We start from the raw sequence: 12,019 nt of genomic DNA, 5'->3' as shown, positions 1-12,019 counted from the left end.
GACCATCTGCCCCGCCCCCTGCCCACCCATTCAGGAAAGCCCCAGGACATACGCGCGTCCCGGGGCTTTATGCACACCGCTGGGCCTTTTGAAAAAAGGCCCGGAGCGCATAGGGCTTTTAATATCTGCCCCATAGTAAATAAATCTCTTAATTTTAATTTAATTTAATTCCAAATGTATATTCCACATCTGTCAAGTAATACAAGGAAAAAGCTGATTATATAAAATAAAATTCATAATTAAAATTAAGAAAACAAACATACAAGAACAGAAACACTCCCTAAGCAGCTCAACCCTATTAAATTATAAAATACTGTACCTTCTTGCCAACCACGAACCCCACAATTGCGGCCCCTACAACTACTTTCTTCTCCTAATAACCACTCTTCTTTCTTAATAGAAGAGAAAAAATAAAAGTTGTTGCATAGATCAAAAGTCTGGTTCTTGGGACAGTTTTATGGTTTTTTTTTTTATACACCCTCCAATCTACCTGGAGCAGAATAACTTTTCTTTTATCTTTGCATTGCCTCTGAACCTCCAAGAGCCATTACTTAAGTATACAAAATAGAGAAAGGTGAGAGGTGAGATTGCAGGGATCAGATATGAGCCCCTTTTCATGTAAATCCCTTGGAAGGCACTGAGGTTCCGAGATTCCATCTAGTAAATCAGAAGCCACATGGTGTCACCATGACTCAGATAATGTGCGTGAGGGACCCAGAGTAAAACAGCTACATTAATGAAACTTTCAGATGCAAATATAACTGTTTTCATATATAGTAAAACTTTTATTTTCTGTTCACTAGTATACTTCATTTTCCTTACAAACACAATTTCAGGCAGGATAATCTTTTTTCCTTGTATCACTCTGTCTCTTCCTGTCTTGTATCTAAGGCTTGATTCTCATAGTAATACTTCCTTTCTTTCCTTGTATCTCTTTATCGCACGGATTATACAGCACAAATAAACACCAACTGAAGAATATTGTAGTCTGAAAAATACTTTATAGCAACTCAGATTCCACCAGACATGTTAGTGTGATTTACCCAGAAATGTTTCTCATAAAACAACAAACTCAAGCAATATAAAACATCAATCATAATAGTAAAACCATACTAATAAAAAATAATTATTTAAAAAAGCTAAAAATAGAATGGAATCCAATAATTAAAATCTCTTATACTCATTTTAAAATTTTTCCAAAGTCCAATAAAATAATGCAAAACAGCACACACATCAAATTGCTTCCAATAATTTATTTATTTATTTATTTATTTATTTAAAATCTTTTCTATACTGTCGTTAAGCTAGATACCGTCACAACGGTTTACAATAAGGCACATAAACTAATATTGCTAACTGTATTAAACTATATCTACTAAACAGGTGCCATTAAGTTACGGTAACATAGTTTCATAAAAAATACTAATTGGTGGGTGTGATAAATCATGTCCATTCCTATCTGTATCAGCTTTAAAATAGATTAATACTTGTATCTTATTCTTTGGTGGTGAGCGAAAAATAAAAATAAAGTAAAAATAAAAACACACATCTTGACTAAGGTGATGTGTGTGGGTGTTCTACTGACCACATCCTAAACTACCCTGGATTTTTACTCTCCATTCTCTTTGTGATACGCTTGTTTAAATAGCCATGTTTTTAAACTTTTCCTGAAGGTTCTGATGTCTCTTTGTAATCTGATTTCTAAAGGCATAGGGGCGGATTTTAAGAGCCCTGCTCGCGTAAATCCGCCCGGATTTACGCGAGCAGGGCCCTGCGCGCCAGTAAGCCTATTTTACATAGGCCTACCGGCGCGCGCAGACCCCGGGACTCGCGTACGTCCCGGGGTTTTCGGAGGGGGGCGTGTCGGGGGCGTGTCGGGGGGCGGGCCCGGTCGTCGCGGCGTTTCGGGGGCGTGTCGGGAGCGTTTTGGGGGCGGGTACGGAGGCGTGGCTACGGCCCGGGGCGGTCCGGGGGCGTGGCCGCGCCCTCCGTACCCGCCCCCAGGTCGCGGCCCGGCGCGCAGGAGGCCCGCTGGCGCGCGGGGATTTACGTCTCCCTCCGGGAGGCGTAAATCCCCCGACAAAGGTAAGGGGGGGGTTTAGACAGGGCCGGGCGGGTGGGTTAGGTAGGGGAAGGGAGGGGAAGGTGAGGGGAGGGCAAAGGAAAGTTCCCTCCGAGGCCGCTCCGATTTCGGAGCGGCCTTGGAGGGAACGGGTTAGGCAGCGCGGCTCGGCGCTCGCCGGCTATACAAAATCAATAGCCTTGTGCGCGCCGATCCAGGGATTTTAGTGGATACGCGCGGCTCCGCGCGTATCTACTAAAATCCAGCGTACTTTTGCTTGAGTCTGATGCGCAAGCAAAAGTAGGCTGATCGCGCTTCTTTTAAAATCTACCCCATAGTGTTCCATAGTATAGGTCCTGCTAAGGACAGCGCCCTTTCCCTTACTTGGGTTAGTCTTGCTGTTTTGACTGAAGGAATAGTTAGTAGTGCTTTGTTTGCTGACCTCAGGTTTCTGTGAGGGATGTGTATCTTTAAAACCAATAAAAATAACAAAACGTAGCCCCACTCACCCTACCTGGAAACTTTTGATTTCCAGTCACCCCAAGACTGTTATGGATTAATGGTGGTAGCTGGGGGGGGGGGGGGGGGGGGGGGGAGGGGAAATGGAGGGGCATGGAAATTTGCACAAATTCTTGCCTCTCTTTCTCATATACATACACACTCACTGTCTCTCTCTTGTGCTCTACTTCACATGCTTACTATCTCTCACTGAGTCACACTCCCCTTTCCTTCAATCCCTCTCTGCTCTCCCATTCAATTCCCTAATCCCTGCTCATGGCCCCCATCCTCCAGTCTGATTCCCTGCTTTCCCATCTCCAGTCCTCTCTCCTTCCAGTCCCATTCTTTTCTCCCCAACTAGGGCCATTCTCTCTTTTTTTTTAAGATTTAGCTCATGCCTTTTCATTTGTAGTTCATGGCAGGGTACATTACTGATTGCTCTCTCAATCCCCCAGTCCCCACAGACACCCTCGCCCAGTCTGAGTCCCCATTGACCCTCCGATTCACCATATTTCCAACCTCCCATGTAATCTTTCAGTCCCTAGTCATCCCACCTGACAGAACCCCTCATTCAATCTGAGTCCCTGATCTACCTGTTAATACCCATATTTCTCTCTCCCACTTAATCCCTCAGTTCCTAGTCATCCCACCTCACCCATTCCCTGAGTTCCCACTCTCCTCTAAAGGCATCTCTTTCTCCTCTCTATCCCTTCTCCCCAGACTCTGCTATCCCTCCCTTCCTCACTACCCACTTGGGGCTATAGTTGTCTCTCTTTCTCTTCCACCCTCTCCCTCCCACCCACCAGATACATTGTCCCAAAACCTCACAAAACAGCAAGGAAGACCAGGACTGCACTGATTCTAGTCACTCCACCCTGCATGGGGACAAGTTCAACCAAGTGTTGCCTTGAGACATTCCAGCTGAGTGTATTCTGTCCTATGGCAAGTCAGTCCCATAAGGCAGCATTCCTGATGAATTTTCTTTCAAGCAGCAGGCAGAGAGAGGTACCATGGAGATGGCTTAGTACCTACTAGAGATGTGAATCGTGTGATCGATCGTCTTAACGATTGATTTCGGCTGGGGGGGGAGGGAATCGGATCGTCGCAGTTTTGTTTTTGTAAATATCGTGTAAATCGGGGGAGGGCGGGAAAACCGGCACACTAAAACATCCCTAAAACCCACCCCGACCCTTTAAAATAAATCCCCCACCTTCCTGAACCCCCCCAAAATGCCTTAAATTACCTGGGGTCCAGAGCGGGGGTCCCGGTGTGATCTTTTACTCTCGGGCCTGCGGTGCGTTGTAGAAATGGCACCGGCGCTACCTTTGCCCTGTCATATGACAGGTCAAAGGTAGCGCCGGCGCCATTTTGTTTTTTGTCCCCCCGACGTCAGGAGCGTAGGAGATCGCTCCCGGACCCCCGCTGGACCCCCAGGGACTTTTGGCCAGCTTGGGGGGGCCTCCTGACCCCCATAAGACTTGCCAAAAGTCCAGCGGGTGTCCGGAACGACCTCCTGCAGTCGAATCGTGTTGCCGTACGGCCGGCGCCATTTTGCACAAAATGGTCCGGGAGTGATCTCCCGGACCATATGGTGCCGGCCATATGTATGGCCGGCGCCATTTTGTACGGCAAAAAGATTCGAGTGCAGGAGGTCGCTCCCGGACCCCCGCTGGACTTTTGGCAGGTCTTGTGGGGGTCAGGAGGCCCCCCCAAGCCTCCCCGGCGCTAACTTTGGCCTGTCATATGACAGGGCAAAGGTAGCGCCGGCGCCATTTCTACAACGCACCGCAGGCCCGAGAGTAAAAGATCACACCGGGACCCCCGCTCTGGACCCCAGGTAATTTAAGGCATTTTGGGGGGTTCGGGAGGGTGGGGGATTTATTTTAAAGGGTCGGGGTGGGTTTTAGGGTTGTTTTAGTGTGCCGGTTTTTCCGCCCTCCCCCTTCCCCCGATTTATGATTTTTGACGATAAATCGGGGGAATTCCTATTGTATCGTGCTTCTAACGATTTTTGACGATTTAAAATATATCGGACGATATTTTAAATCGTCAAAAAACGATTCACATCCCTAGTACCTACAGCCTGGCTTCCAGTCCTCTGGCAGTCACAGCCAGCAAGAAATTGGAGGCAGAACACAGAAGAAGGAGCCAGGTGAGACTGCAGACCACACAAATGGTTTGAACTTGCTGTATTTGAGTTGGTCTCAGGCCTCCTCCTTTTTGCGCTGCCCTTTTCCTGCTGTCTCCATGTCCTTTAGTCCCCGAGCGTGCACACAGTGTGCAGCAAATGCTTCTCTGCTGCGTTTATGCAATTGAGGACCACATGCACACAGGTATGATTTGGGGCAGGGGGGCAGAGATAGGTGCCTGGCCCCTCAGGATCTAACCCCTTATTCACTGTCTTTCATCTCCTGTCAATAGCCACAGGATGAGTGAGCAAGACCAATTGGCATTTGGTCTGAATTTGGTACTAACCCAGTCCGACTGCTGCTCCCAGAAACGTGGCACTCCAGATGGCTGCCTAGTAGTGCTTCCATTGCCCCTGGTCCTCAGATTCCCCAACATCTCTGTTCCCAGGCAACAAATATCCATTTTATCTTGTATTCACACAAATCAGTCATCAGCTTCTTTGTTTCTCACCCTTGTAGAATTCCTGCTGTGATTATTTTTTGAGAAGTAACTTCTAATCCGTGCCAAATCTTCCTGTGACTCTCTGTCTTTCATTTTCCTGCTATATGCTTTTTTATGCTTTACATCACACAGCCACAGGCTTTTTTAGGTCAGCTCCCAACTCCACTTAAACAGACAGTAGCAGCTACTTGCCCCAGTATATAGATACATAGTAAAACAGTTCCCCCCCCCTTTTTTTTTTTTTTTAAACATATCTACATTTTAATCTCTGATTACATAATGCCGACTCTTACCAGAATCTTTAACACACTTCTGTACAAACCTTCAACACAGAATTTCTGAGAATCCTTGGACAAGCTTCCCCTCAATCTCTTTCACTGTACTCCAAGTCATCTTTCAAACTCCCCCCATGCCTCGTGGGAAGCACTTTTTATACCCTACCAATAACCCATCCTCTTAGGGGGAAAGAACTTTCCATAGATCAAACCCTAACTCACATCCCTTGAACTCTACATGAATTTATCTTGCTGGAAAAAGCTTAGAACTGAAAACACAGGACACTCTCTAGTGGCTGCAAGGGGCACATTAAAAAAATATATGCTTGTGTTAAGTACTTTTATATTTGTTTTCAAGTGTCTGATCATTTTAATTTTGACTGTCTCATGTTCCTAGATGGTTTTGAATTTCCCTGTTATTATCCTGATAATAAGATAATTAGTACAGTGGTATAGGCCTGAAAAATGAGCCCCACGGACAAGTTGCCTTCCTTTTCTTTGTGATGTGTTATCTTGTGTCTCTGTAGCTTTATTCTTTTATCCCAGGACAAGCAGGATGCTAGTCCTCACATGTGGGTGATGTCACTGATGGAGCCCTATTGCGGGAAAACTTTCTGTCAAAGTTTCTAGAAACTTTTGACTGGCCCTGTGAGGCCACTGAGCATGCCCAGCATGCCATGATATTCTCTGCCACAGGGGTCTCTCTTCAGTCTTCGTTTTTTCCGCGCTGCTGTAAGCATCGCGGAGCAAGGAGCCTTGTGAGTTAATCTCACAGTGTTACTGACTAAAAAATTCATCTATTTCTCATTTTTTCTCTCCCATAAGGGATCTCTCTCAGATTTCCACCGGCTGGTAATCTTAGTCTCGTTTTTACTCCGGAGTAAAAACTTTTTTCTCACAATTTTTTCCCTCATTTCATTGATGGCTGTCGATAGAAAATGGCTACCGGATTTAAGAAATGTCCGGTCTGTCATCGGACAATGTCCATTACGGACCCACACCTCGAGTGTGTCCTTTGTTTGGGGGACAAACACGATGTCTCAAGCTGCCCTAAATGTGCAGAGATGACTCCCAAAGGAAGAAAACTTTGCCAAGAGAAAATGGAACATCTTTTTCACTTGCAGCTTCTTCCTTCTCCCTCAACTTTGACAAAATCATCTCCGGCCGGAGTTACAAAGAAATTAATATTGAAAAAACATCATCCAGAGGGATCCGGAGATCATCCATCACCATCGACGGCATCGACAAGGTCAGTCATCGAACACCAGCCGAAACATTGTCACCGACATCGGCATACATCGACTCCAGCGGTGCTTCTCTCCCCGGAGGAACCGATTGCTCGACGCCGGGGCCTTCACCTTCGCCAGGGCCTTCACCTTCGGAAGAAACACCGATAGTCGAACCTCAACAGGGCTCTGTGGAAGGGGAATCGACGCCTCCACCGTCACCACGTTCAGCTGCTCTGACTACACCAGCTGTTCTGCAGGAATTGTCGGATTTTATCCAGCAAGCGGTGCTCCAGGCCCTAAAAGAGCATATGCCTACTCTGGCACCTTTGCCGATGCCTTCACCGATGCCAGTCCCCGGACCGATGCCGGTACCATTACCGATGCCGGTGATTACACCAAAGCCGGTGACTACACCAATGCTGACTCCGTCGATGCCGGTACCTATACCGATACCGATGCGACTGATTCCGTCGATGCCGGAGCCTATGCCGATACCAACCAAGACACCTCCGGCGAAGCCATCGATGCCACCGACACCACTGTCGATTCCGGCTTCGATACCATCGATGCCAAATTTACCTGGAGCACCAGAACATCCAGAACTGACACTCTACCAAATATTAATGAAAAGATTTGATGAGGTAGTCGGTGCTCTTCCTCCCATGCCTCGGAAAGAACAACCTGAAGGCAGACCCTTCGAGGACCCACAACCATGTCCTTCAGGGCTTTCTCGTCCACATAGACCTTCTCCACCACCTAGAGAAGATCCCTATGATACTTGGGTCGATGATCAGACACTTCAGAGGATTTCATGTCAGATCCTTCACCTCCAGACCCAAGAAAGAAATCTCCACCGGAGGATTTGTCCTTCACCAACTTCATCCAAGACATGGCGGACACCATACCTTTCACCTTGGTGACGGAAGATGACTCACGGCAACAAACATTGGAGGTACTCCAATTTGTAGACCCTCCAAAACAAGTGGCAGCCATACCAGTCCATGATGTCCTTCTGGACCTACAACATCGACTTTGGGAGCATCCATGCTCAGTGCCAGCTGTAAATAAGAGAATGGACCCAACATATTTGGTGCAGTCTGTTCCTAGCTACCAAAAGTCACAACTTCCTCACCAATCAGTGGTGGTGGAATCTGCACAAAAGAAGTAAAAAAGAATAAGGCTGCATTCCTATACTCCCCCAGGAAAAGATCATATATTCTTAGATTCCCTGGGAAGAAAGGTCTATCAAGGAGCTATGTTAAACACCAGAATATCATCTTATCAGTTATACATGACTCAATACCAAAGAAATCTGTGGAAACAGATACAGGATTTCATACCATCATTGCCACAACAACATCAGGAAGCAGCCCAGGCAATTATCCACAAAGGGCTGGAGGCGGGCAAGCACGAGGTCCGTGCTGCCTATGATGGCTTCGAGACAACATCTAGAGTGGCTGCATCAGGTATAAATGCAAGATGTTGGGCATGGCTCAAAGCCTTGGACCTCAGGCCTGAAGTCCAGGACAAATTAGTCGACCTCCCATGTCTTGGAGATAACCTCTTCGGGTCCAAAGTACAGGATGTAGTTGCTCTATTGAAAGAATACATGGAAACCCTGCGACAACTTTCATCGATTTCGCAGGATCCACCTTCACAGCCATCTCGTAGGCCTCAAAGGAAAGACCCTAGAAGACCCTTCTACCAGCAGAGGCAGTATTACCCTCCAACAGCTAGGAGCAGATCTTCTAGGCTGCAACAAAGAACTCAACCTAGACAACGTAGGGTGACTAGGCCTCAATCTCCACCACAGACGGGACCGGCTGCTGGCTTTTGAGGCCTTTCCCAGAGACCGAAGCCATCTCTCCAATCCTCATCCAGAGCTTCCGGTAGGAGGTCGAGTATCCTCCTTTTACAACCATTGGGTTCAAATAACAACAGACCAATGGGTACTTGCAATAATATCTCGAGGTTACCAACTCAGTTTTCATCTCAATTCCAACAGATTCTCCTCCGAGACCTCTTTTTCTCAGCGAAAATCACATAATCCAATTGCAAGTAGAATTATCCATTTTTCTGAGAGCCAGGGCTATAGAGCCAGTGCCCCAGACTCAGCAGGGCAGAGGATTCTATTCCCGTTATTTCCTCATTCCAAAGAAAACCGGAGGCTTATGTCCCATCCTAGACCTCAGAAATCTCAACAAATTTCTGAAAAAAGAAAAGTTCAGGATGGTTTCTTTAGGCACCATGCTTCCACTTCTTCAAACAGGAGATTGGCTTTGTTCTCTGGATCTTCAAGACGCTTACGCTCACATTCCAATATTCCCTCCTCATCCCAAGTATCTGCGCTTCATGGTGGGTGATCAACATTTCCAATGCAGAGTACTGCCATTCGGTCTTGCCTCTGCTCCCAGAGTATTCACCAAATGTCTGGCAGTAATAGCAGCACACTTGCACAAGGAAAGTGTCCATGTCTTCCCATATATAGACGACTGGCTTATCAGAAGTCAGTCTCAACAAGGAGCTCTAGCTTCTCTCAGTTGAACAATTACTATACTTCACTCCATGGGCTTTCTCATCAATTATGAAAAGTCCCATCTTACTCCATCTCACCTGCTTCAATTCATTGGAGCAGGATTGAACACCATGCTCTCAAAGGCTTTTCTACCCGAGGACCGAGCAGAAACACTTTCACTACTAGCAAACTCGATTCACTCAAAGAAACAAGCAACAGCTCATTATTAGGAATGTAGATAGCTGGGTGGCTGGTGGGCTTGAGGATCACCTAGTAACTTGCCTAACTAGTGCGAAGGTGGCGGACCTCACGCGTCACCTAGATAGGATTTTAGACAGTGCTGGGGAGAAGCCGGCTGTCGTGGTACATGTGGGCACCAACGACATAGGAAAATGTGGGAGGGAGGTTCTGGAAGCCAAATTTAGGCTCTTAGGTAGAAAGCTTAAATCCAGAACCTCCGGGGTAGCATTCTCTGAAATGCTCCCTGTTCCACGCGCAGGTCACCAGAGGCAGGCAGAGCTCCGGAGTCTCAATGCGTGGATGAGACGATGGTGCAAGGAAGAGAGATTCAGTTTTGTTAGGAACTGGGGAACCTTTTGGGGAAGGGGGAGTCTCTTCTGAAGGGATGGGCTCCACCTTAACCAGGGTGGAACCAGACTGCTGGCACTAACCTTTAAAAAGGAGATAGAGCAGCTTTTAAACTAGAACAAAGGGGAAAGCCGACAGTCACTCAACAGCTTTCATGGGTAATGATTCAGATGGACTGAATCAAATCACGGTGAACCTAGAAGATGTGGTAAACCTGATTGACAAACTGAAGAGTAGTAAATCACCTGGACTGGATGGGATACACCCCAGAGTTCAGAAGGAACTAAAAAATGAAATTTCAGATCTATTAGTAAACATTTGTAACCTATCAGTAAAATCATCCATTGTACCTGAAGACTGGAGGATAGCAAATGTAACCCCAATATTTTAAAAGGGCTCCAGGGGCGATCCGGGAAACTACAGACCGGTTAGCCTGACTTCAGTGCCAGAAAAAATAGTGGAAAGTGTTCTAAACATCAAAATCACAGAACATATAGAAAGACATGGTTTAATGGAACAAAGTCAGCATGGCTTTACCCAAGGCAAGTCTTGCCTCACAAATCTGCTTCACTTTTTTGAAGGAGTTAATAAACATGTGGATAAAGGTGAACCGGTAGATGTAGTATATTTGGATTTTCAGAAGGCGTTTGACAAAGTTCCTCATGAGAGGCTTCTAGGAAAAGTAAAAAGTCATGGGATAGGTGGCGATGTCCTTTCGTGGATTGCAAACTGGCTAACAGACAGGAAACAGAGAGTAGGATTAAATGGACAATTTTCTCAGTGGAAGGGAGTGGACAGTGGAGTGCCTCATGGATCTGTATTGGGACCCTTACTTTTCAATATATTTATAAATGATCTGGAAAGAAATATGACAAGTGAGGTAATAAAATTTGCAGATGACACAAAATTGTTCAGAGTAGTTAAATCACAAGCAGATTGTGATAAATTGCAGGAAGACCTTGTGAGACTGGAAAATTGGGCATCCAAATGGCAGATGAAATTTAATGTGCATAAGTGCAAGGTGATGCATATAGGGAAAAATAACCCATGCTATAGTTACACAATGAAGAAGAAGAGATGATGAATTTGAAAAGAATAAAAGGTCTGAGGGACTTGCCCCTCCCCCGACGTCATCACTCACTGAACTGATCCGTTAAAAGCGCCAAGCCAGCAGGCGTTTGTGCACAACTTCGTGCATCCCCTAGTTTTAATATTCCCTTTGTTATCTTTATTCCCTTGTTAACAATTTCTACCTTATAATTGTTTTACCTTTCTGGCAAAGGTAATGTATGCTTTAATATAATTTGTTGATTGTTCTATGTAATACTCACAGGTGAAGTTATGTTTTTATTGTAAACCGGTGTAATTTGTATTTTATACAGGAATGTCGGTATATAAAAGTTAAAAATAAATAAATAAATGTTGGGTTCCATATTAGGTGCTTCAACCCAAGAAAGAGATCTAGGCGTCACATTGGATAACACATTGAAATCGTCGGTTCAGTGTGCTGCTGCAGTCAAAAAAGCAAACAGAATGTTGGGAATTATTAGAAAGGGAATGGTGAATAAAACGGAAAATGTCATAATGCCTCTGTATCGCTCCATGGTGAGACTGCACCTTGAATACTATGTACAATTCTGGTCGCCGCATCTCAAAAAAGATATAATTGCGATGGAGAAGGTACAGAGAAGGGCTACCAAAATGATAAGGGGAATGGAACAGCTCCCCTATGAGTAAAGACTAAAGAGGTTAGGAGTTTTCAGCTTGGAGAAGAGACGGCTGAGGGGAGATATGATAGAGATGTTTAAAATCATGAGAGGTCTAGAATGGGTAAATGTGAATTGGTTATTTACTCTTTCGGATAGTAGAAAGACTAGGGGGCACTCCATGAAGTTAGCATGGGGCACATTTAAAACTAATCTGAGAAAGTTCTTTTTTACTCAACGCACAATTAAACTCTGGAATTTGTCGCCGGAGGATGTGGTTAGTTCAGTTAGTATAGCTGTGTTTAAAAAAGGATTGGATAAGTTCTTGGAGGAGAAGTCCATTACCTGCTATTAAGTTCACTTAGAGAATAGCTACTGCCATTAGCAATGGTAACATGGAATAGACTTAGTTTTTGGGTACTTGCCAGGTTCTTATTCCCTGGATTGGCCACTATTGGAAACAGGATGCTGGGCTTGATGGACCCTTGGCCTGACCCAGTATGGCATTTTCTTAT

At 45.5% G+C, this 12,019-nt stretch overlaps 1 protein-coding gene across 3 annotated transcripts in view; it reads left to right on the top strand.

Annotated features, from left to right (window-relative positions):
* Positions 1–12,019, top strand: part of MSRA (methionine sulfoxide reductase A) — a 1,098,176-nt gene that overhangs the window by 352,428 nt on the left and 733,729 nt on the right. The window lies entirely within an intron of this gene.

This window comes from Rhinatrema bivittatum, chromosome 3 (genome assembly GCF_901001135.1).
Source record: "Rhinatrema bivittatum chromosome 3, aRhiBiv1.1, whole genome shotgun sequence".
Lineage (NCBI taxonomy): Eukaryota > Metazoa > Chordata > Amphibia > Gymnophiona > Rhinatrematidae > Rhinatrema > Rhinatrema bivittatum.
The sequence above is the reverse complement of the archived record's forward strand: the minus strand, read 5'-3'. Positions and strand labels throughout refer to the sequence as shown.